The sequence below is a fragment of the Lemur catta genome, chromosome 1, assembly GCF_020740605.2.
Source record: "Lemur catta isolate mLemCat1 chromosome 1, mLemCat1.pri, whole genome shotgun sequence".
Classification (NCBI taxonomy): domain Eukaryota; kingdom Metazoa; phylum Chordata; class Mammalia; order Primates; family Lemuridae; genus Lemur; species Lemur catta.
This window is the reverse complement of record NC_059128.1, coordinates 199,999,093-200,020,857: the sequence shown is the minus strand read 5'-3', so window position 1 is coordinate 200,020,857 and position 21,765 is coordinate 199,999,093. Positions and strand designations below refer to the sequence as shown.

The 21,765-nt window shown below is 37.0% G+C and overlaps 1 protein-coding gene and 1 long non-coding RNA gene across 3 annotated transcripts in view; one reads left to right on the top strand and one right to left on the bottom strand.

The window, feature by feature from the left end:
- Window positions 1-9,716, bottom strand: part of NLGN1 (neuroligin 1) — an 819,119-nt gene extending 809,403 nt beyond the window's left edge. Inside the window, exon 1 of the mRNA XM_045539689.1 lies at window positions 9,677-9,716. The gene's annotated coding sequence lies outside the window, so the exon portion shown is untranslated. The remainder of the gene's footprint in view (window positions 1-9,676) is intronic.
- A 404-nt stretch (window positions 9,717-10,120) lies between these two features.
- Window positions 10,121-21,765, top strand: part of LOC123630272 — a 63,128-nt gene continuing 51,483 nt past the window's right edge. Inside the window, exons 1-3 of one of the 2 annotated variants that reach the window (XR_006732627.1) lie at window positions 10,121-10,762; window positions 10,909-11,015; window positions 11,615-14,085. This is a non-coding gene — a long non-coding RNA (uncharacterized LOC123630272). Of the gene's footprint in view, window positions 10,763-10,908; window positions 11,016-11,614; window positions 14,086-21,765 lie in introns of those variants that run through there. The other variant, XR_006732626.1, reaches the window with a different exon arrangement.

The window sequence follows — 21,765 nt, the reverse complement described above, 5'->3', positions numbered from 1 at the left end:
GATCACTGTATGTTCTAAAAGATAGATTAGCACCAATAGAGTCTCTCTCCCTTACACAAATAGGGCATTTTGTCTTGAAATCAGCAAATCTGAAAGAACTGTTGGTGTACTGTATTGAAAAGGAGCATAAGAAAGAAGACATATTTTGTGAGGCATAGTGTTGCTAGTACTTCCTAGGGAGGGAGTGCTCAGGATTGAAAACCATGTCTAGGCAGGCTTGTAATAAGAAGAATATCCTCATTTGATGACAAGTAATCAGACGATCTCAAATTGGTTTTGCATCAACCAGTTATATGCATAGACATATGCTCAAAAAGTTTTATTTTCCATTTTAAATAATTTAATTTATTTTCTAGTAGAAACCAACTTCTTCTGATATGAGTAACATGAACAAATTTTTCTGAGGACCATTTTTCAGAATAAATACATAATCAGTGTTTCCAATCTGCAGAGGTCCTAGCCCAAAATACTAAACACAGAATAAAATGTATCATTTCAATAATCATCTCTCTTTCCTTTCTATAAAAGTACTTCTCAGTGTGTGAGAGTCGTGTTTATGTTTACTTTTGAAAAATTCTATCATGGCCAATTGCCTCTGCTACATGTCTCAGTCTTAATTTTTGTTGCTTTTATTCAAGCAATGCTTTGCTCCCTCTTCTCTATTTATTCATATCCCAATCTCCTTCAAGTAACACTTCTTCCACTAAATCTCCCTAAAAATATAACTTCCTTTTCTATCAGTTCTGGCAATTACTGCCTGTACTTCCAAACTTCTAATTATAATATAATCATGGTAATTTATAGGTAAAATACATGTTGCTGATATATGTATTACTGTGCTGTAAATAAAATTAATGCATGAAAGCATTATGTGAAGACCGAGATGTTTGGGTCTGAACTTTACCACTGTATAAATCAGGCAAATCATTTATTTTCTCTAGCCCTCAGTTTTGTCACATGTAAACTGAAAAAGTAGGCCTATAATTGTCTAAAACCAACTATGGCCCTTTCAGCTTTTCAGCTGAAAAGACCACTGGAAATTTATTGATGTTTTTAGAAATTAATTATTCCTTTTTATAGTATATTTTACAGAACACTTGAGGTCAAAAATTGTGATTTTTTTCCCTTTCTGTCATACAAAAAGTGACTATAATATGAATATAATCTCAGAACCCTATTTAATGGTCTAAGACTCTAAACTATTAAATAATATTCTCCATCTTAAAAACTAGTATCTTGAATATTTCTCTTACAGACAAAATGACTCAAGTAGAGGAGTAAAATAATGTAATTAATAATTCAATAAAACCTTACTCACAGCAATATTATCTCTATATTGTATGCTTTTTGATACTTTAACTGTATTAAAAGGGAACATCAATAATATCTAGCCAAAATAAAAAATAAAGGACGATTTTCTTTACGCCCTATAAATCAACTTGCTTTTTTTAGCAAAGCAAGTAGGTGAGAAGCAACACAGTATTTTTTCTGTGGTGACTGTGCAACAATGAGAGAAAGAAGAGTGGCACACCTCTGGAGAGCTTGTTATTCATCAGAAAGTAAGTGCCCAGCTTTCTGACCACTTAAGAGCAGTGGCAATTTTCAAATACAATACAGGGAAGAAACACTGTTGTCTGTGGAATTGCACAGTAAGAACTGTCAAGATATATCCACAAATAGTAGCATCTGACTGATCCAACCATAGATTTTTCTTTCTTTTATTCATATATATATATATATATTTTTTAAATCAGTGGTATGTGGTTCAATAATGATAAAATTAAAGAGGGAAACTTCATTTTTACCTGCCAATTTTCTCTTGCTTTTTATGATAACTTTCTTTTTAAGCAGAATATTTATATATAGTGGTTGTTAATTCCTTGTACAAGTGTTCTTTGTTCTTGGTAGAGAATACATTTTCTTCTTGCCTCTTCCCACTTTCATATCCTTTATTTGACTGTGATTTATTCGGTAATCTATCTCACCCAGTATGTTTGAGGAGAAGAGTTCCTAAATCCTAACTCTGTTCTGTTGAACCTTCTGCATTGCTTAAAGTTATTTTAAAGAACAAATAAGATATGCATAAGTCTCCCAAAACATGTAAAATATTAGAGCCATACATTATACAATAAATCTTAGTTTTGCAGTATATATTATATATTTTAAGTGTATCAGTTTAAAGTACATTTCTGTACTACTTTATATTTATATAATACCAGCTTAAAGTATGTAAACATATTATTATGAACATTCTTTATTTCTGATTATCTTTACCCAAAACAGATTTTAGATCCAGAAAACACATTTAATTTTAATTAGTTCTACCATACATTTAAAATGCAGAAATCACAGCCCAGAAAGGGGAAGGGAATTACAGGAAGTGACACAGATAGTTATTACAGGAATCTGTTCCACAGACAAAGGTCTCTGATTCCTGGTCTAGTTTTGTTTGTTTGTTTTCATCCTACCTCTATTTCCTTCTGGAAGGCTAGCCACATTTTATATATTGCATAATGGGAGGGCAAGTAGAAAATTAAAAGGGATAGAATTAGATTCTAATCATACTCTCTAAGAATTATTTAGTAATTTATTATCTAAATTCTCCTATCCAAATACTTGGAGATTAGTTAGTTTAGTTAATTAATTATCATTATTGTATTAGTTTGTTTTAAAAATGAGGATACGTGTATCATTAAAGTTGCCATATCTCATTGACTCTAATACCTTTAACATCTCTGAAATTGGGATGCATTTTATAATTCCTTATGGCCAAGCAGTAGTGGAGACATAGTTGCCATAGACTATGTATGTAAAAATTGTTTGTACTCCTCTTGGCATGACCAGACAAACACCACTCTTGATATTTCAGAACAATTTAAGGAAGGAATATGAGCCCTGGTTGCAATCTGAAAATCTTCTGTTGTCACATTCTAGTAAAATCAACAAAACACCAGCATCAAATCATTCAGAAAGTATTAGCTGCTTGGAATGAAATTCTGAAGACAATCACCGAGCCCTCTTAAGAAATGGGCATCAACAACACATACAGATTATTGTGTGGGAAAACATCGTTGTGGATACTGAGTAGAGAAAGGATTCAGAAGAGTGATATTCTGAATAGGATGAAGTTTTCTGAATTCTTAAGGCAATGTATTTTGCTAATATTGTATACTTTTTAAGCATGTACAGGACTGATATATGATAAAAATCTTTATCTATTTAAGTCTCAAATTGTTCTTTATAGTAGTATAAAATAAAAATTCTAAGTCCAAGAAAGCATGATAGAATTATTTAATTGGAGTATTTCTTTTTTTTTTGCAGTATATGAAAAATGATGCATCCTGTAATCAGTGCTCCCTGGTTTTGATAAAATATGGTATACTAAACATAATGAAACATTTTCTTCCTTAGGAGAGGCTTCAGGAACTTGTAATACCTTAGGCTCAATGCTGTGAACCATATTTATTTTACAATGGATTTGGAGAAGTACAAGGTACTACCAGGTCCAGATGAAACAAGTCAAGTAGAGGCTTAGAAAGCATACTCCCCTGATGGTCACCACTTGACGGAGCGCCCACTAAAATGTGGATCTATTTAAAACTCTATTTCACTAGAATTCCACTTTCAAATTTATCTTCCATTAAAGCAAAAAGGAAAGGCATCTGTTTCTGACCCTAAACACAGATGCAGTTACTAATTATCATTTTAAGTTTGATTCAGAACTCAGTTCCCCTGGAGGCGAGGAGCACAGTTCAGAGGTGGTTGCTGTGGTGCAGACAGCTTTAAGGCGTGGAGCCTGAAAATAGGGCATTGGCAGCGGAATGATGAGACGCTCTGAAAGCACATTCTAAGATGCTGAAGGTAAACCGAGAAAAGAGCCAATGTCCACCACAAAAGTTGCTTTGAGACAAAAAGAGAGAGATATAAAACTCATTCTTTTCCAAGTTCATGGTTCTTTTACACTGTGGCTTTGGTGTTAAGCTCATTTGTTCCTTTATAACAAGGAAAAAATTGTTGAGTAGCAATGAGGTTATTAAAATTCTAAGAATAGAGGGAAAAAATTGAAACACAATTGATATCTGTTCATAAAGCTATATAAGCGTAATGAGTTCAGCTTATTTATACTTTCTCTTACCTACACTGCCTTAGTTTCCCATCTGTCTGAAAATTATAATGTGTGTCTCCATCAAAATGACCCAAGTATTATCAGTATCTCCTTTCCCTGAAATCTTACTGCACTGTATTATACCTATTGCACCTCTCATACCATAAAGTCAGCAGTTTATGGAACATGATATCACCTAATTTACAAACATATATTCATTTAAGTAAAGACATTTATTGAGTGATGTGTGACAGCACTCATTTGTTTGTACATGTATTTATTATATTCTTCCTCCTTTTAAAAAATAATTTGAAATAGTTTGTGACAAAAATCCCCCAAACAATCAAGTCTTGAAACAAAGTTAAAGTTTAAAAATGGATTCAAATAATAAAGCAGGGTAAAAGAAGATGATTAAGAACATCGTTTTCAATTGAGCACAAAATTGGCTCCGAGTTCCCATGAAGTCAGGCAAAAGAATAGAAATAAAGCCTTCCTTGTTTAAAATAAGAGTCATAATGTTCAATGACAGAGATGCTCACTGGTATGTGAGCTGAAAATTTGATCCCTCCCCTGGACCTTCCAAGTAAATAAACCATTATCAAAAACAGAGTAGTTTTTATTTGGGCACAGCAGATATCAAGTCCTCTTCAAGAGAGTAACTGGTCAAAGGGTTCAGTCATTTCTCATACTATCCCTAAAGTATGATGATGAGATCATGTGACAAACATAGATGAGGACACATGACCATTTGGTAAGGAGGATATGTTCTGATTTAACTATGGTTCATACAATATGATAATATAGGTATAAATTGACAAGGTAGAGTTTTTAATTTAGATATGTAATGTGGCATAATGTGTTTGCAATTCTATGCAGAACACATTGTTACATTTTCCAATTCTCCAAGTACTATTAAAATAAACCAACAACTCTGCAACATCATGAAAGCATGCATTCCACATCAGAAGTATGCAGCTTAATATATATACTATTTATATTCATGGATTCAAAGACTAATTATTTCTTGTGCATTTAATTTTCATTTAGGCAGTACATATTGTAAGAAATTTGAGAAGGACAGTCATTTTGTTTGTGGAACAACCTGTTAGGTGCCCTTCCAGTTAACAAAGCTCTAATTTTAAGTGTGAGGCAGCCATGTGCAAAGGGAAAGCAGACCTCTCCTCCAGCCCCCAAGGGACCAACCACGATTAATCAAAACCAACCACTCAATGCATTGTCTCTTAGCCAGTTATTAGGTAAGAGTGAAATGTGTCAGAGTTTTAGTCAAACAAGCATAAAGGGAAGTTAACTGATAGCTCTGGGAAAAGTTTTTTTCTTGATAAAAAGAGATATTTCCATGAATGAGATGAAGACTGTTTTCTCATTTTTGTTTTGAGTGGGGCTGTGGGAAGAGGTGATTTGGGCCCTTTGATAGCCATATTGTTTATCTTAATTCAAGGTAGGCAGCCAAGAGATTTACAGTGAAGTTGTACCAGAGCCAGGGCATCCTTGGACTGCTGAGTTAGCCAATCCTGGATCAACATACTTCCAGAATCCTTGTTCTGTGAGACAAGGAATGTCTTTTTAGTTAAGGCCTTTAATTGGGCACTCTGTTGCCTGCAGGCAAAAGCTTCCTAACAGACACCATCTTTTGTTTCTATATTCTATAGAGTCGAGCAAAAATTGTCATTCAACAAACTTACAGGGAATAAAATACAAGGTAAGAGGAAAAAAGTTATAATCAATCAGACAAAATCATTGGCTATCCACAGCAGTGTGAATATACTTTTGTAAGGCACAATTCTTCTCTATAATAGAATCCAATAATACTCATTACCACATTGAGGTAGATAATTGAGCAACCCAACTTAAAATTACTATAATTAATGCTAACACATCTGTACAAGAAACTATTATTCTACCTAATGCCATCACTAGCATGTGATACATTTCTAAATATGAGCATTGGAAAGGAGTATTAAAATAACAGTTCTGCATTTTTATCTCCTTTGACATTTCTCACATGATTGACCACTATCTAATTTGTAAGCACTAATAGCAAACTCTATTGCTTTATTCGGTAGACTGGAGGAGATGGGGTGCCATCTGAAAAGAAAAATGTTAGGAAGAGCAAGATGCCTCCATTCTGCCCAGTTATTTTTCAAGTAAAATATCATCCAAAGGGGAAAACAAATCACAGTGTTATCATAGCCACTTTATCAATATTTAACATGTGAAAAAATTACATCTACCCTCTTTTGTGACTGTTTATTTTGTCTTTACTTTTTCTCATTTCTGAATTATTTAGGTGAATTTTACATATTCCTTTACTCTGCCATCCTGGGAAACACTACTAGTTTTCAAACCCAAATCCACTTCCCATTCTTTTTTCTTGCAGATTCTTATTTTTTTCTGGGTAGCAATATGCCAAACTAAAAATATATCTCGTAACCTCTCAGGTACTCAGAAGTGGCCATCTGACACAGTCTGGCGATGATATGAGAATAGAAGCTATGGGGAGGATTTCTACACCACAAGATAGATACACTGCTCAGAGAAGTTTTGTTTGGCCTCTTCCCCTCCTCCTCCTTCTCCTTCCTCTTTTTTTTCTCATAATGGGTCCTCTACTATTTATTAAGCAAAAACCAAACAGATTTTCACCACCACCACAATGCAAAGAAAAAAGGGAAAGTAGGAAATGGCAAATTTCCTTCCTTCTGATTCCAGAGCAAGGGTTCTCAACCTTAGGCAATTTTACCTCTCAGAGACATTTGGCAATGTCTGGAGGTATCTGGGTAGTCATGACTAGGTAGGAGGGTGGGGGTGGGGGTGCTACTGGCATCTGGTGAGTAGAGACTAGGGACGTTGCTGAACAATCTACAAAGTACAATATACTCCCCCACAACAAAGGCAATCATTTATCCAGCCTAAAATGACAACAGTGCCAAAGCTGAGAAATCTTGACCTAGAATACTCTGTTATCTTTTCCCCTCCTCCTTCTTTGGGCTTTGAAAGGAGACACAAGGTTGGAGGCACAGCGCTAACCTTATGATTATGAGAAGAAAAGTACCAAGGTGAAAGAAGAAGTCTGATTAAGCAACTGTCTTCTCTTGACTTTCTATTTTGTGAAATAAAGCCTTATTTGCTTAAGCTACCAGTAGCCAAGTTTTCTGTTACTTCATAGCCAAATATTTTTCTAAATAAGACATTTATTAATCCTTTATGGTCTACCTTATGTTCAGACATGAAGCTAAGCACTCTGAACGAAATGACATGTTTTGTGACCTCTGGCCACTAACTCTCCAGTGAGGAAGCCAGCTATCAGGAGTGCGAAAGGTGGGCTACTCCTGGTCGTAGTAATGTGTTGTGGAAGCTCGCAGTAAGGATGCAGGAAGGAAGCAGGGTGGTGGAGGAAAGCCCACCTTAAGGAACTCCAGTGTTTTCCTATCCTGTCCTTGGTGTGTATGTGTGGAGGGGAGAGGGGAGATGGGGGGACAGATCCATGGAGAAAGCTTAGCACTAGCAAAACATGGAAGCCTAAAACGGTATGTAGTATTCAGGAAAATAGTAAGAGCCTTGTGAATGGCTAAGAGTAAACTGGTGAGGAGTGCCAGGTGGAGGGTGTTTCACTCTAAACAGGGAAGCTGGGGAATAAATTGTGGAAAGAGTTGAATGTCACTAGGGTTGTGAAAATCAGCATGCAGGCTATAAGGAACCATTAGCCATTGTTAATAAGAAATCCACAAGACCAGTTCTGCATTTTAGAGGAAAAAAAAAAAAAAAAAAAAAAAACCTCTGGTGAACTAGACTTGGGTGATTCATTTACAAATAATTAAAATATAGCTCAGGAATTGTATCTTCCTACTTATAATTTAATAAGAGGGAAACAGGCATCAATCTTCACTCCAAAAAGAACTTTAAAATGTGGCAAAAGTATGTTGTTAAACTGTTGCAATTTTGAACATTACTGTTAATTCCAATTGTGTTTTGCTTACAAAAACTACAAATTAAAATTTGTTAGGTAATTCCTGAAATAATTCCTTTGTGTAAAAATAAAAAAGAATACTAGAGAAATATCATTACTATGCTTTGTTAAAAATGTTAAAAATTATTTGTTTTAACACATGGAAACCCAGAGAAATATTTCTTAATCATAGCTACATCTGTATTATATTGTTTCACAAAAAGTTGTCAATAACATTAAAATTTATGTGGAAAATATTTCTAAATCTTCAGAGGCCTTAGAGTTATACCTGTATTCTTTAGTTCTAGCTACTTAATTATTCCATTAAAAAAACCCTAAATAGCTAATTTAAGAAAATTTTGAAGGAGGTGTAGATCCTGTTACTGTATAACCATGTGAAAATAGTATAAATGGAATAAAATATGAGAATTTCAGAGTTAGAAGAGACTTTGGACAGTGACTCAGGGACATCATCCAGAGACGCATAGGGTCACCAAGCCTTCTAACACCCTACAAATGGGGCCAATGGCATTGTCAGTTTACCTTTTGTGAGTGTATGTTCCACCTTCAACTTCAAAACAATTCAAACATATGTATTTGAAAATATGTTATAACTAAATGTAAATGGAAATTTTCACAAAATAAAACTCCACTGAGGGAATAAAGAAAAGATTGAGAGAAAGTACTTTGCAGGTGGAAGGAGGGAGACAACAGAAGGAGGGAACTAAAGAAGCTTTTCTTACAACACACTACAGGAACTCTAGGCTAGTCTGCTGAAAGATTGACTCCCTCAATTTCTGCTTATGTTAAGAGGATTGGAAAGACTAACTGTAGAATAGCAGGCTTATAGAAAACAGTTACTTCTTTTAATCAAACCATGTAATCAGAAGGCCTGAGTAATGATTAACTTCCACATTCTCTGTGAATCACTCAATCACTTGGCAGTGCAAATAGACTCAGATTCATTCTCTGCCAAGGGCACAGTAAACTTACTGTTTTTTGCATTTAACATTTAATATTTTAAATATATGCATGGCCCTTGCTTCTGAGCTCATTTCAAAAAGCTAGTGTTCTGCTAGGTTACAATGGCTGATAGAAATGCTAACAAATCTTGTAGGTTTTATACTCAAACATAGGTAGGTACACATACCTTTCCTCGGTGACATTTTTATATCTATGATCCTCTTAATAATTAAGCACAATTAATTTTTGAGAAACACATTAGGACTCTAATTTTCATGTACAGCATGAGAAAATTTAAGCAAAAATAGTCTTCTGTGGTTTCAGTATAAAAAGAGGGAAAATGAGTATATTAACCACCTATAAAAATGCAGAGTAATAGATACAGGGTTAACTATCTGAATTCATATTTCCCACGTCCTGCATGTATCACTAGGGCCCTGGAAATGGAAAAAGAAATAATATAATACCTTTGTGGAGGCCAGCTCATCATGATTTAGAATAATCACAGATGAATCAAATATTGGACACATAATATCCCTCGTCTCTATAACAAACAACGTCCTCTGGAATAAATTGTTCCCAATTCAAAATCTCAACCTAAAAATTTTTGAATTCACTGCAGGTGGCTTTTCATCTCTACTCACAAAGCATTGTGTTGAGGCAGGCAGGAGTCAGAGGAGAACGGTTTAAATGTTTGGACTACCTTCTCTTCCCAGGAGAGTTTATTGGCCAATAATGCATAATATATTAGTTGCTCAACGCGGGGGATCAGGGAGGGACATCTTGACTTGAACCACGCAGATCTGAAAACCACTTCGCAGGCAACGGTGTGGGGAAGAAGAGCAACTTTCTTACCCCTGTTAAACTAAGAGGCGGAACCAACCCCAGAGCTAGCCCGAGGGCCTGGGAGAGAAGGCTGAAAGCAGCACCTCTGCGCTCCGCCAAAGGTTCAGGCAAGGGTTTGCTTCTGGAGGCGGCATTGTTCCTCCATCTGCTCAGCCTCCGCGTTTCGCCAGGAAACCCTCCCCGCTTTCTCGTAATCTATTCTTTCTTTATTTTGTACCTCTCTGTCGATTTTCAGGCTCGTGGTCTCTGTGGTCCCAGGGCACAGTTCTAGAGTGAAAAGCTGCAGTGACTGGGCGCCGCTCTAAGGATTTGGAAGCGACTGCACTCGCTCGTCCGCCTGGACTCGGGCAGCCTTCGCGCAGCACGCTCGCTGGCTCCCTTCTCTCCGGGTCTCTCCGGCTCGGACGGGCCCTCCCGGCCTGTCACCCACTCCAGCTCGCCTCTCCTGCCGTGTCTCCCCACGCCAGCTCCGCGCGCTCGGCGCTGCTGCCCCGGGGCTCTCTCCGCGCCGCCGCCGAGGCTCAGCGCGCAGACTGGGCGCCCCCCGCACGCCCACAGGCCGGGACTAGGGATTGAAGGGTCAACCCGCGGCGGGGAGGCGGGGAGGAGCAGCCAGAAGAGCTGGGGCAAGTGGGGACCTGCGGGTGGGAGTGGGAGGAGGCGGGAGAGTGAGCCCAAGAAAAAAGAAGATGCATCTGTTCTGAAAACGCCAATGAAGAAAGGACAGAGCGGGCAGGAGTGGAGTGGAGGAGAGAACGCCCATCAGGAGGGGTAGGCAAACGGGCAATTTACAAAGTGCCAGGGCGAGAGATGCCGAACGAAGAAGGAAGGAGGTTTGAGGGAGAGAAGAAAAAATAAGGGGAAGTTCCCACCTCTCCCCAAAGGTCAGTTCTGAAAAACGTATCCCCAGAACGAGGAAGTTAAACAGGGACTGGCCATGTTGTAAAGGGTGGATTGAAAAAGGAATTAAGTGTCATATAGTTTTTTTCTTTTTCTTTTTTTTTTTTTTCCTGTTTTTAATCTACACTAGACTCAGCTTCATCTCGCTCAACTCTGGCAAATTACCCTCCAAGTAAAATGAATTGGCTTTATGAAGAAACGGAAGCTGAATTTCCTCCACGGTGGACTCCTCCTGAGGTACTGGTTTGTTTGCTGCTTATCTTTCTTTAAAAAAAAAAAATTGGAAGGTTCCAAAGAAACCATCCAGTTCATTAAAGTTCATTATTTTTTATTGCTTTTATTTTCATCAGAGGTTAGAGTGAGGGCTTGGCACCTAGAGATGTTCAAAACAGTTATCTAGGTAGCATTAAAAAAAAAAAGAACCAAATTTATTTCCTAAAAACGCTAAAAGGGAGGATTGGAAAACTCAGTTACTCGGCTGGGAAAGGAAGAAACGCATTTAAGCTCTAATAGAGATTACACATCCAGCACCCCCCTCCCCCCAATAACCCAAAGGAATTGGAAAGGGTTGAGTTTACAGAAGAGAGAGAACAGGGCAGGGTTGGTGGAAGGTAGAGAAGGAGAGGGAGAGGCAGAGAGTAGGAAGTTGTCGGCAATCCCCGGGATTAAGATAAACGCCAGAGCTCGGCGGACGCAGGAAGCTCCCTTACCTTTCGCTCTAAGCCCCGTTTGCACCTGATCTGCAACCATAAATACTTCGTGGTGTTTAGTGTGCAGCCAAACGATGGCCGAATGTTAAACAATTCTTCATGCTCCCTCCCCTTTTTAAAAAACAGGCTCAAAAGAATGTTAATACTGTTCTCGTTATCCATGGGCTCCAAACCATTCCGCTTCCTCGAGAGGAGAGACGAAAACCAGGCGCTTGGGCACGCGTATATGTATTTATATATTATGCGGTCGGTATATAAACATATATACGTTTTCTGCATGTAAATCCAAAAAGAAGAGCACCACAGATGCTTCTGAAAGCGGGAGGGGAGGAGGAAGAGCAAAACTTGGCAAGCCAAACGTATCCAAAGATTTCGTACCAGGAGCCACCTGCTTCAATACGTAGAATTCCCGAGAAGATTTAGAGGGAGAAGAAAAAAAATTAAAAATAAAATACCCAAGACACACACTTGAAACTGGAAGACACCTATGAATCGTGGAAACGAAGAGGATGAGATCTCCCGATGCTACAGATCCTCAGCTAAGTGAGCAATCCTCTCCGAAAATCATAGGCGGGGAGGTGGCTGCAGATGCGTCCCCTGCTCCGGTCCCCGCCGCCGCCGCCGCCGTTGCTACCTGTAGACACGCACACACACGCACACACTCGCGCGCGCACAGCAACCTCCGCTCTCTCCCTCTGCCCCCGCTCTCCGCGCGTCGCCGGGTGCAGGAGTCTGTATCAAGCTAGACCCATCCTCCAGACCCGGTCCTGCCCCCTCAGAACTACGGTTTCCTCCCCTGCCTGGCCCTCCCCGCCTGGTTAATGGCACGGCACCCCGTCCCCAGCGCGCCCCCACCCCCGGGTCGGAGCCGCGGTCGTGGTGCGGGCGGGCTTCGGGGGCGCGGGTCCGGCGGTGGCAGAGGTGCTGCTGCTGGTGGTCCCTCCCTTTACAAGTCCCCCCGCCTCCCTCACTCCTCCCGCGGCAGCCCGGCGTCCTCCGCCCGCAGCGCCCGCGGTGGCAGGAGGGGTGAAGGGCCCCGGGCGTCACGTGTGACGTTCACCAAACCACTCGGAGGAGCGAGCGAGTGAACTGGCGACGCCGCCAAGCCGCGCGCGCGAGGCCTCGGACGCACTGAGTGTCTCTGGTCTAGGGGTTACTGCGCTCCCTTCCAGGCGTTTCGTCTTGGTGTCGAGTTGGAGACAAAGCCTTTCACTGTGCCTCTTCATTTTTATTTTCCTCCTGGTAGATCTCCTGCCACCACTCTCCTCTTCCCTGTTTCCTCTAGCTAGAGGCAGAGTAATCTCCGCATGGAAGCGTTGGCTATAGCCCCTTTGGTGGGAGTAGTGTAAATGCTACGCCACCGCCTTTGGCCTCTCCCTCCTGGCTGCGCCCACATCTTCTGCCGCTGGATAGGTGATTTTTGAGAATTCATCATAGCTAATCATTGTTGGCTTTTGCGTCGGGTGTGACTCACTATAGCACATTGTTTACACCTACCTACCCCCTACTAGCCTCTCTGTGTGAATTTTTAAATGCAAATGAGTTGGGGGCTAGAGCCCTGCCAACAGAACCACCAAATTAATTGATTGCCACGTGTAGTAATTATAGCAAAGAAAGAAAAATCCACGAGTAGGAAATCACTGTGAGAAATAAGTAACACATAAACTAGAGAAATGTTTTTTCTTACTGTTTAAGAGCTTGCTTTATGTTTCTCAGTCTCATATATACTTTACTCTCTAAAATCAGGTAAAAGAAAGAAGCTTTAAAATAACCAGCATTTGGAATGCAGCTGCCCTGAACTCATCCATTAATTAATAAAAATAAATAGGAAACCTAAGGGTCTACGATATCTGATCCGATTTTAAAAAAGTTTTAAAAATGACACATTCTTTTGGAATTCAGTACCATATTTCTTTGACATAGTTTTAGAGTTCAGTCCATTTTGTCATTTTTTTCCTTTTATTTCTTAAATAAACCTTTAGGTGATATGCTAACAAATCCAATAGATTTCAATAATGTTTCCAAGAAAGTGAAATTTCATTCTACTGAAATATGTTACCTGATTTTTGCAACAAGTCTACCCTGCCCAAGTTTGCCTAATTCAACAACCTAAAGCCTTTGATTGAAATTTCTCTGGAATTTCCTAGGAAAGTTGAGTCACAAGTATCTATTCCAATATCAGTAAAAGTACCTAACTGAATCCTTTTAACTTTCATGAAAGTAAACAAGATAATCTGATATACTACATAATTTTCACAACTGAGGAATCAAACTTTTTCAATAGAAGTGAGAATGATTATATAAAATTATCCATTGTAACTTACATAATGTAACGTTTAGTAAACTCTCTTGTATACCAAGGCCGAGGGCATTTGCTGAAGTTAATATCAGAACCCTAAAGATAATAACTGAACGTTTCATTTCCAATATTTGGTGTTTATGGGATAAGATTAATTTTAGATAGATTCATTGTGGGCTGTTTTTATTCTTTTCATAGCTACACTTTATCAGCTGACATAATTACCTCATTTTTATGAGTTAGTCTTACAAAAAGCCCTAAAATTTTAACAGAATGAATTGTCACACAAACAGCATTTATCACAATCTGTAAATACAGTCAAATGAGCCAAACTTCTCTTGCCTATTTTTATCCACTTTCCCAATCAACCCACCTCAAGGAAATAAAGTCATACCATACCATTTGATTTCAAAACCAAGTACATGGCAAGTATATGCTTCATATTTTATTCTTTTGTTGGTATGCAGTTAAAAGCTGGACTCTAGAATCAGATTGCCTGAGTTTTAATCCTGAATTGGCACTTAATTTGTTATTGCTTGGTACATGGTACTTAATCTCCTTAAACTTCAAATTCCGTCTCTGAAAAATGGAGATAATAATGGTACCTACCTTGTAGGATTAATTGTAAGCATTACGCCAAATAATGCTTGTGAAGTATTTGGCACACAAGTTAAGTACATCTTCAGTGTTTCTATTTTTATTATCTTTGGGATATGTTTTCTCTTCCAATTCAACCAGTACATATGTATATAGGGTCATTTGGGCTTAATGCTAAAAATTGATCGTGCTATTTGGTTGCAATACATGGTATCTATAACCTGAAAGTCATTAGTGATTTAAGAGTAATTTCTAGGTCCTCTCTGCTTTCCCTTTTTCTTATGGCATATCTGTCTTCTATTAATTAATTTTTACATAGAATATCATATTAAAAGTGGATGATGAAATAGAAAAGAAAATACTAAACACATGAATAGGTGATGAAGGAATCAATAAAATATAGGAAATTGGATTTAATTTACATTGCAAATCATGTGACCATTTAGGTTGTGACATTAACTGTGCTTGAGCTTACTGCATTTTACCTTGTCAAGCACTGTTTGGAATGAATACTGGAACTCTCTGTAAAGTCAAACACAAATAAAAACCCTGTGAAATTCGCCCACACATGTCTGTTCATCTGTAGATTTGGAAGGAGACCTCAATATAACACATATGCAAAGTATTAGCACTTTGTGAAAATACTGGCTCAAAAGAGCCTGGGTATGAAAATAAATCTATTGGGTGGGAGTGGGGGAAAAATCGCTAGAGAAGTAGAGAAATCAACTCTTTAAGTATAGATGTATTACTTAATCATTGTGATGCTAAAATTTCTTTTCTCAGAAATGAAAATGAAAATATTGGAAAAGAAAGGCTTAAGGGTAAATAGTATATTGTGTTTTCAGACACCTCAATACAGTAGTATGTAGACTAAGTGTGCTTTCAGTCAGGAGGGTCATTAAGTGGGAAGATTTTTTTCCCCAGTAATTATTTATATAAAGAAAATTAAATATTATATTCTCCTAAAGTAAAGAAAAAGCAAGAATATTACTCATTCTTTGGAAAATCCCAAAGACCCACAGCAGGAGATTAGCACTTTTTTTTCTTTTCCAAGGGGCTTAGAAAGAAAAAGTATTAATAAAGTGTAATGCTTAGATGAAATTATATTGCAAATTTCCTCATAAATTATATGCATTTTACTTAAAATGAGTTAAATATAAATAATATACTGAGAAAGAGTTTATAGGGGCAATGACAGCTCATATTTCTGCTCTAAAAGAAATAAAAGGTAACGCCAAATAATCTGTTGAGTTGTGGCATTGCTAAGTGGACCACCTGCACAGCTTTCTGGCAGTGTTTTATTATAACCTGGGCAAAAGATGTGGGCATTATTAATACTAACAAGACAGAGCCTGACTTCCAGGATCACTAGTACAGTATCCATTCAGCCACAGTCTACATGGTCTCCAGCTCTAGTCTATTCGCAAGCCACTGCTCCGCCCCATGCTGTCTATACAGTGTGGCTAAATCCACCCTCTTTTTATCTCGCCCTTACCAAGTCAAACCATTTTGAAAATCCTCAATAAACCTATACTCCCTATCATGTGAAATACAAACTTCTTATCCTGGGATCCAAAACCCAATATACTCTCAACCCCACATATCTTTATTTAGCTTTCTCTCCCATTACACCTCTTCCTACTCTTTATATTTCTTCCAAAAGATATTACTCACTGTTCTCCATGGACAATTCTAATGATTTCTTCTCTTGGACTACACAAATCACCCTCCCTACCTACTGAAAAAACTACCAAAAATATTACCTCAAAGATCTCCTCAGCAGAAATTATTTTCCCTTACTCTGAATGTCACTAATTTGTACCTCCAATAATACAGTTGATACTGTATCTTGTGTTGCCATTATTTCTGGATCTTTTGTTTCCTTTAACCTGTTTGCAAGATACCAAATAATTTTTCACCCAGGACCTTTGTACTTACCCATTCCCTCTGCCCAGGCCTCTCTTCTTCCTGATAGCTATAAAGCTCCCTACCTCATTCACTATAGGTCTCTGCTCAGCTGTTACCATCAAATAAATCTTTCTGGGTACCATAGCATGCTCCTATAGTCCCAGCTCAGGAGGCTGAGGTGGGAGGATCACTTGAGCCCAGGAGCTAGAGGCCAGCCTGAGCAACATAGCAAAAATCCATCTCTAAAAAAATAAATAAATAATAATAAAAAAAGAAGTCTTCCCTGATTCCACTATCTAAAATAGCATTCTCTTTCCTATTCACACTCTGCCTCCTTAACTTCTTATATTTGCTTCAAAGTAGTTATTATAACCTAATTATATTTCATTTGTTTATTTTCTTCTTTTCCCCACCAAAAGATAAGTGCCATGAGATCAGGGACTTAATTTAGTTTGTTTTATTTACTGCTTTGTGCCAAGCACCTAGCAGTATGCCTGACTCATTGTGGTGCTCTATAATGAATGAATGAATGAATGAAGTCAGCTTGATTCACTAATAATCAATTTCAGGGGCATAATTACAGACTATCTCTAACTTTAGCTAACAATTGAGCATAAAGGCATAGGAATTTGCTCAGATGTTCTTGAAAGACAGTTTTTTTTTTTAAATGCATACCTTACTTAAAATACATTAAAGCTATACTTATAGGACATGGGCCCCACTTTTTTGAGATAATGTTAAGAATGAGCATATATTAGTCCCAAATATGTTTATAAAGCAATTATAGCATACTTTCAAAGATATTTTGTTCACTTAAAAGCCGATGGTACTTTATTACATAAGACTTAGATTTCACATTTGCTCATTTCCCAGAGTTTTACTATTTTAAACTGTGTATCTAGGTGATATTCTTTTACTTGGGTTCTAAAGTTCTTTTCTTGATAATTATTTAAGAATTTGAAATTTATAGAAGCAGTTATTAAACCTAAAGTCACATTTATAGTATAATATGCATATATTAATAGTTCTTAAGAAAGTTAAGATTGCTTTTCTGTACGTGTGTGTGTGTGTGTGTGTGTACTGGTAAAGTTTATTTACATTACATTCTCTCATGTCAATCACATTTAAGTCCTGGAAGTTTATATTTACATACAGAATCTAGTACATTCCTGGAGAAATGTAATTCAGTGAATGAGTTATCATTCATCAAGTTTTGGGGGATCTATCTGTACCTATTACTGCATTATTAAAGAATCAAAAGAACTGTGAGACATAGTCCCTTCCCACTTAAAGTGTCCATATCACTGAGGTAGGATCATACCTAGACCTTATGATGCCCTCATTCACGATACAAAAAGACTTTCTAGAGAAAAACATTCCAAGCCGAGGAGTGACATGTGTAAAGATATGAGCTCACTAGAGAGCACAGTCTGTTCTTAAAGGCAAGCAGCTCATTTAAGCTGGAGCATGGAGAAGTATGTAGGGGAGTGGCAAGAAATAAGCTTGTCTGTAAGCAGGATCAGATGATGAGGGGACTGTGTGTCAGGCAATGAATTGTGGACCTGACCCTTCAGGCAGTGTCAGTGGAGAGCTTTAAGCAAAGAAGTAGTATGATTATGTTTGCTTTTTAAAAAAATATGTCTGTAGCAGCATGGGGAGTAGACTGGAGAAGGAGAGGAAAAACCAAAGTGAGGAAAGCTAGTTATGAAACTATTGCAATAGTAAACAAAAGAGATGGGGAGGGTGGTGTCTGAACTATGTAGAAACAAAAACAAAAAGAAATTGAATGGGGCATTATTACTTGTCTGAAAAAGCTCAGTGGTCTTCAATTTCACAGTCAAAATACATACTACCTTTCAACGTCATCTAGCTTCTTTGCAATGCAATTGACAGAAACTCAACGTAAGCCCAATTAAGTCAAACATGCAAACTCCCAAAAAGTAGAAATGTAATTTATTGAGTTATGTAACGGAGAAGGTGAGGGTGTATCTACCTCTTACCACCACTATATTCAGAGGCTTAATGGAGGTCATTAAGTTTTCTCTTTTCCCTTTCTTCACATCTTGTCTTGCCTCAGCTTTATTTTCAGAAAGGCTCTCTTCACATCTGGGGCAGGATGCCTGTCAGCAACTCCACATATACCCTTCAGCCCAGCATCCCCAGGGAAAATCACCTTGTTAACTGCAGAAAAGAAATACTATGGAGGGCTTTAAATGATTTCGCTTGGGTCACACGTTCCTTTCTGTGACTGAGGATGAGGTTAATTTGATTTTACCAAGCCCAGGACACAAGATAAACCCCTGTACCAGGTAAAGTGGCCCACCAAGATTTACACATACAGTAAAGGCCAATGTAGGAAAAGCCTTAGGTGGTTACCACAAAAAGAAAGATGAAACAACTTGCTGGGCAGACTTAAACTACAGCCATAATAATAGTTCATCACATGTTGCTCCCAGATTTCCTCCCATTAGGCTCTTTCCAGTTCCTTTAATCTAGCAAAAGTGGATTAGTAAATGACACAAAACCACACATTGTGGTTTCCCACCTCTGAGTCTTTGTTCAATTTGTTTATGCTACTTTGAGCTCCTTCTTTATCTGGGCCTGGTGAAATAGAAATTCTAAAAATTTATGCCTTGCATATATTAGGTGCTTAATGAGTGTTCATTGAATAGAATTTTCTGAGTAATTTATTCAAGAGACATGGAAATACACAAGGCAGAGACACTACCTTCAAAGAGCTTTTAATTAGAAGATTAAAGAAAACATCTAGACATATAACCAAAGTAGGAAACAAATAATGCAAGTGAATTTTTAAAAAAGGACAATGGAAATTTAGAGAAGGAAAAGAGCAAGGACTGATATTTGTTTTGAAGAAATAAAATGAACAAATGATGTTAATGAATAAACAGATAAAACATAAATTTAGATCAACCAGAAAGGAAGAAAGATTAGGCTTTTAACCAGAAAGTGTACAGAAGTCAAGAATAGATGATTTCTTTTTAATTTAGAGGGTAACTGAACATTTTGAACAAGAGAACTATGAAGTAGTATATATTAAGTTAATTAAGGAGAAACTGGGTAGATGTAAGATTTCTGTCCAGAAAAAGAGAGGAAAATTAGATCAAGAAAATAAACGGAGTTCAAAGTCAACTCTTTTAAGAAAAAAAATCTTAAATAATTTTTTTAAAGAGCAAGAAAATGCTATAGGCAAATGCCTTTTTAAAAATGATTGGCTTAAATTTAAAATGCCAAAGATTTGGTTCAGGGTGGATTTCCCTGTTTGTAATGAGTAACTATGTTTTGTTTTAAGTATGGCCAATTATAATTTATAAACTACATTAGAGTAACAAAATACTTCCTCATACAACATCAAGTGCTTATTCCTTAATAATCTATTTCAGTTGAAAGTATAAAAGTGTTCTTCCAGTCATTTATATATAAATAGAGGTGTTAAATGTCCCTTGCAGTATTAAGAAATCAATATAAATATTTAATGCAAAGGAAACAAAAGATAATTTAAGTATCTTAGGATTCAAGCTAGAGATAATTGCCCTCTCACATTTCTGTCTCATTTTCTCTCCTTCAGAGAAATAAATGCACTATGTTTGATACCTAAAATAATAATTATGATTTTTAAATTCACAAACCAGAATTCAAGCCTGAAGTAGCACATATTTATTCTAGTGCTCTCACAGTGGAAAATGTATTAGAAGAACTCGATATTGGTGATATAATTAAGAAAAGGAGACTTTTAGACTTTAAACAGATATTCACATATGCTAAGATTTCTGTTTATGTAACAGCCACTTAGAGCTAACTAAATCATTTTGAGCACTAGAAGGTGCTAGATATTTGCTCCTACAGGTAGAGGGAGGTAATGTGCAGCCTAGAAGGATTCCTGGACAGAGGAGCCAGGTGAAATGTGACTCTAAAGTGGTTAGACATAATGACCACATACACATGAAGGATCATTTAATCTTTTATCGTTTTTTCATTCTTAAAGAGGTTAAGTAGAGCTCCTTTCTCCTTCAGTTTGTTAAGAATTTAAAATATGGCCCTCTTTATCTCTATATGTTACTAATCAAATGCAACATACAAAAGAGTGGAGAATGTGGGAATAATACACCCTCATGAATTATGTTTAGCATTTATTTCTCAGCCTCATCTTCCAATGAGCTCTTTCAAGCACCTTGCCTGGTAGCCAGATATAATGATTTATATACTATTACACTGTATGTCTTACTTAGACTGTGAAGAGGAGGCTAGAGATAGATTTATAGCTGAAAAGGGAAATCGGGTCAGAGTAGATATTTTGGTTTTTGTTTTTATTATTGGGAAGATTAGTTTTGAAATGTTAATGAAAAAAACCTAGGAGAGGAGGTCAGGTTGATGATAATAAAGAGACAGGAAGATTGATAATGTTCTCAAGAACGTAGAAGGGCCTGGAAACTAAAGCTAAGAGGAAGGAGATAAATGTAGATACAGATAAACTTGTAGAATTGTTGGGAAGTTTAAGGAGCATCTATCTGGTAGCTTCTATTTTTCAATTACATAAAATTCAGTCTTCTATAAATTATATATGTGAATGTGTGTGTGTGTATCTGTGTGTGTAGCTTAGAGGAGTACTGAACATTTGAAATGACTAATCAGTATGTAGAACAACAAACATATATACATTTTTATATTTATATTTGTGTATATATAATATATAATCATCATTAAAACTAAAAACTAAATATAATGTCATATTATGGCATATTTAAAATTTCCTTTTTGTATGTGTATAAATGGACTTGACCATGATTTTATAGATTTAGGTTTACAAGGCTAGTGGTAAGAGCCTGTGCACAATGTTTGCAATCAAGGCAGCCAGTGTAAGAAAAAAAAAGTAAAGGGCAAAAATATTACAAAGGTATGACTGCTTTGGTCTAATTCCCATGCTTTGCCCTAGGAATAGGTAACCGAATGCAAACATAGACATATATTCTATTTAATTTTGCACACAAACACAAAATAGTAATAACAATAATGGGCAACAGCTCTGAAGAGTTTTCTATGTGTCAGACACCATTCTGAACTCCTTATGTGATCTTCACAATGATCCTATGAAATAGGTACTATTTGCTATCTCCTGTATATAGCTTAGGAAACTGAAACACTGAGTGTAAAGAACTTAAAAAAAGTTGAGGATTCAGGAATTACCACATAGAAATTCCTGGGGCTAAGATATATATCCATATGTAATATATATACTCATTCCTTTTTAAATAAAATTTCATGCATTATTAACTATACACTAGTATGTACAGTCATCTAAGTTATATTATTACTAAATGGAAGTGTAAAATTGATTTAGTCTAAATTTCCAGTAAAGATGGCTTTGTGAATTCAATATATATCCACATATAATATATACACTCATTACTTTATTAATAAATTTCCATCTATTATTATTAACCATACACTATTTAAT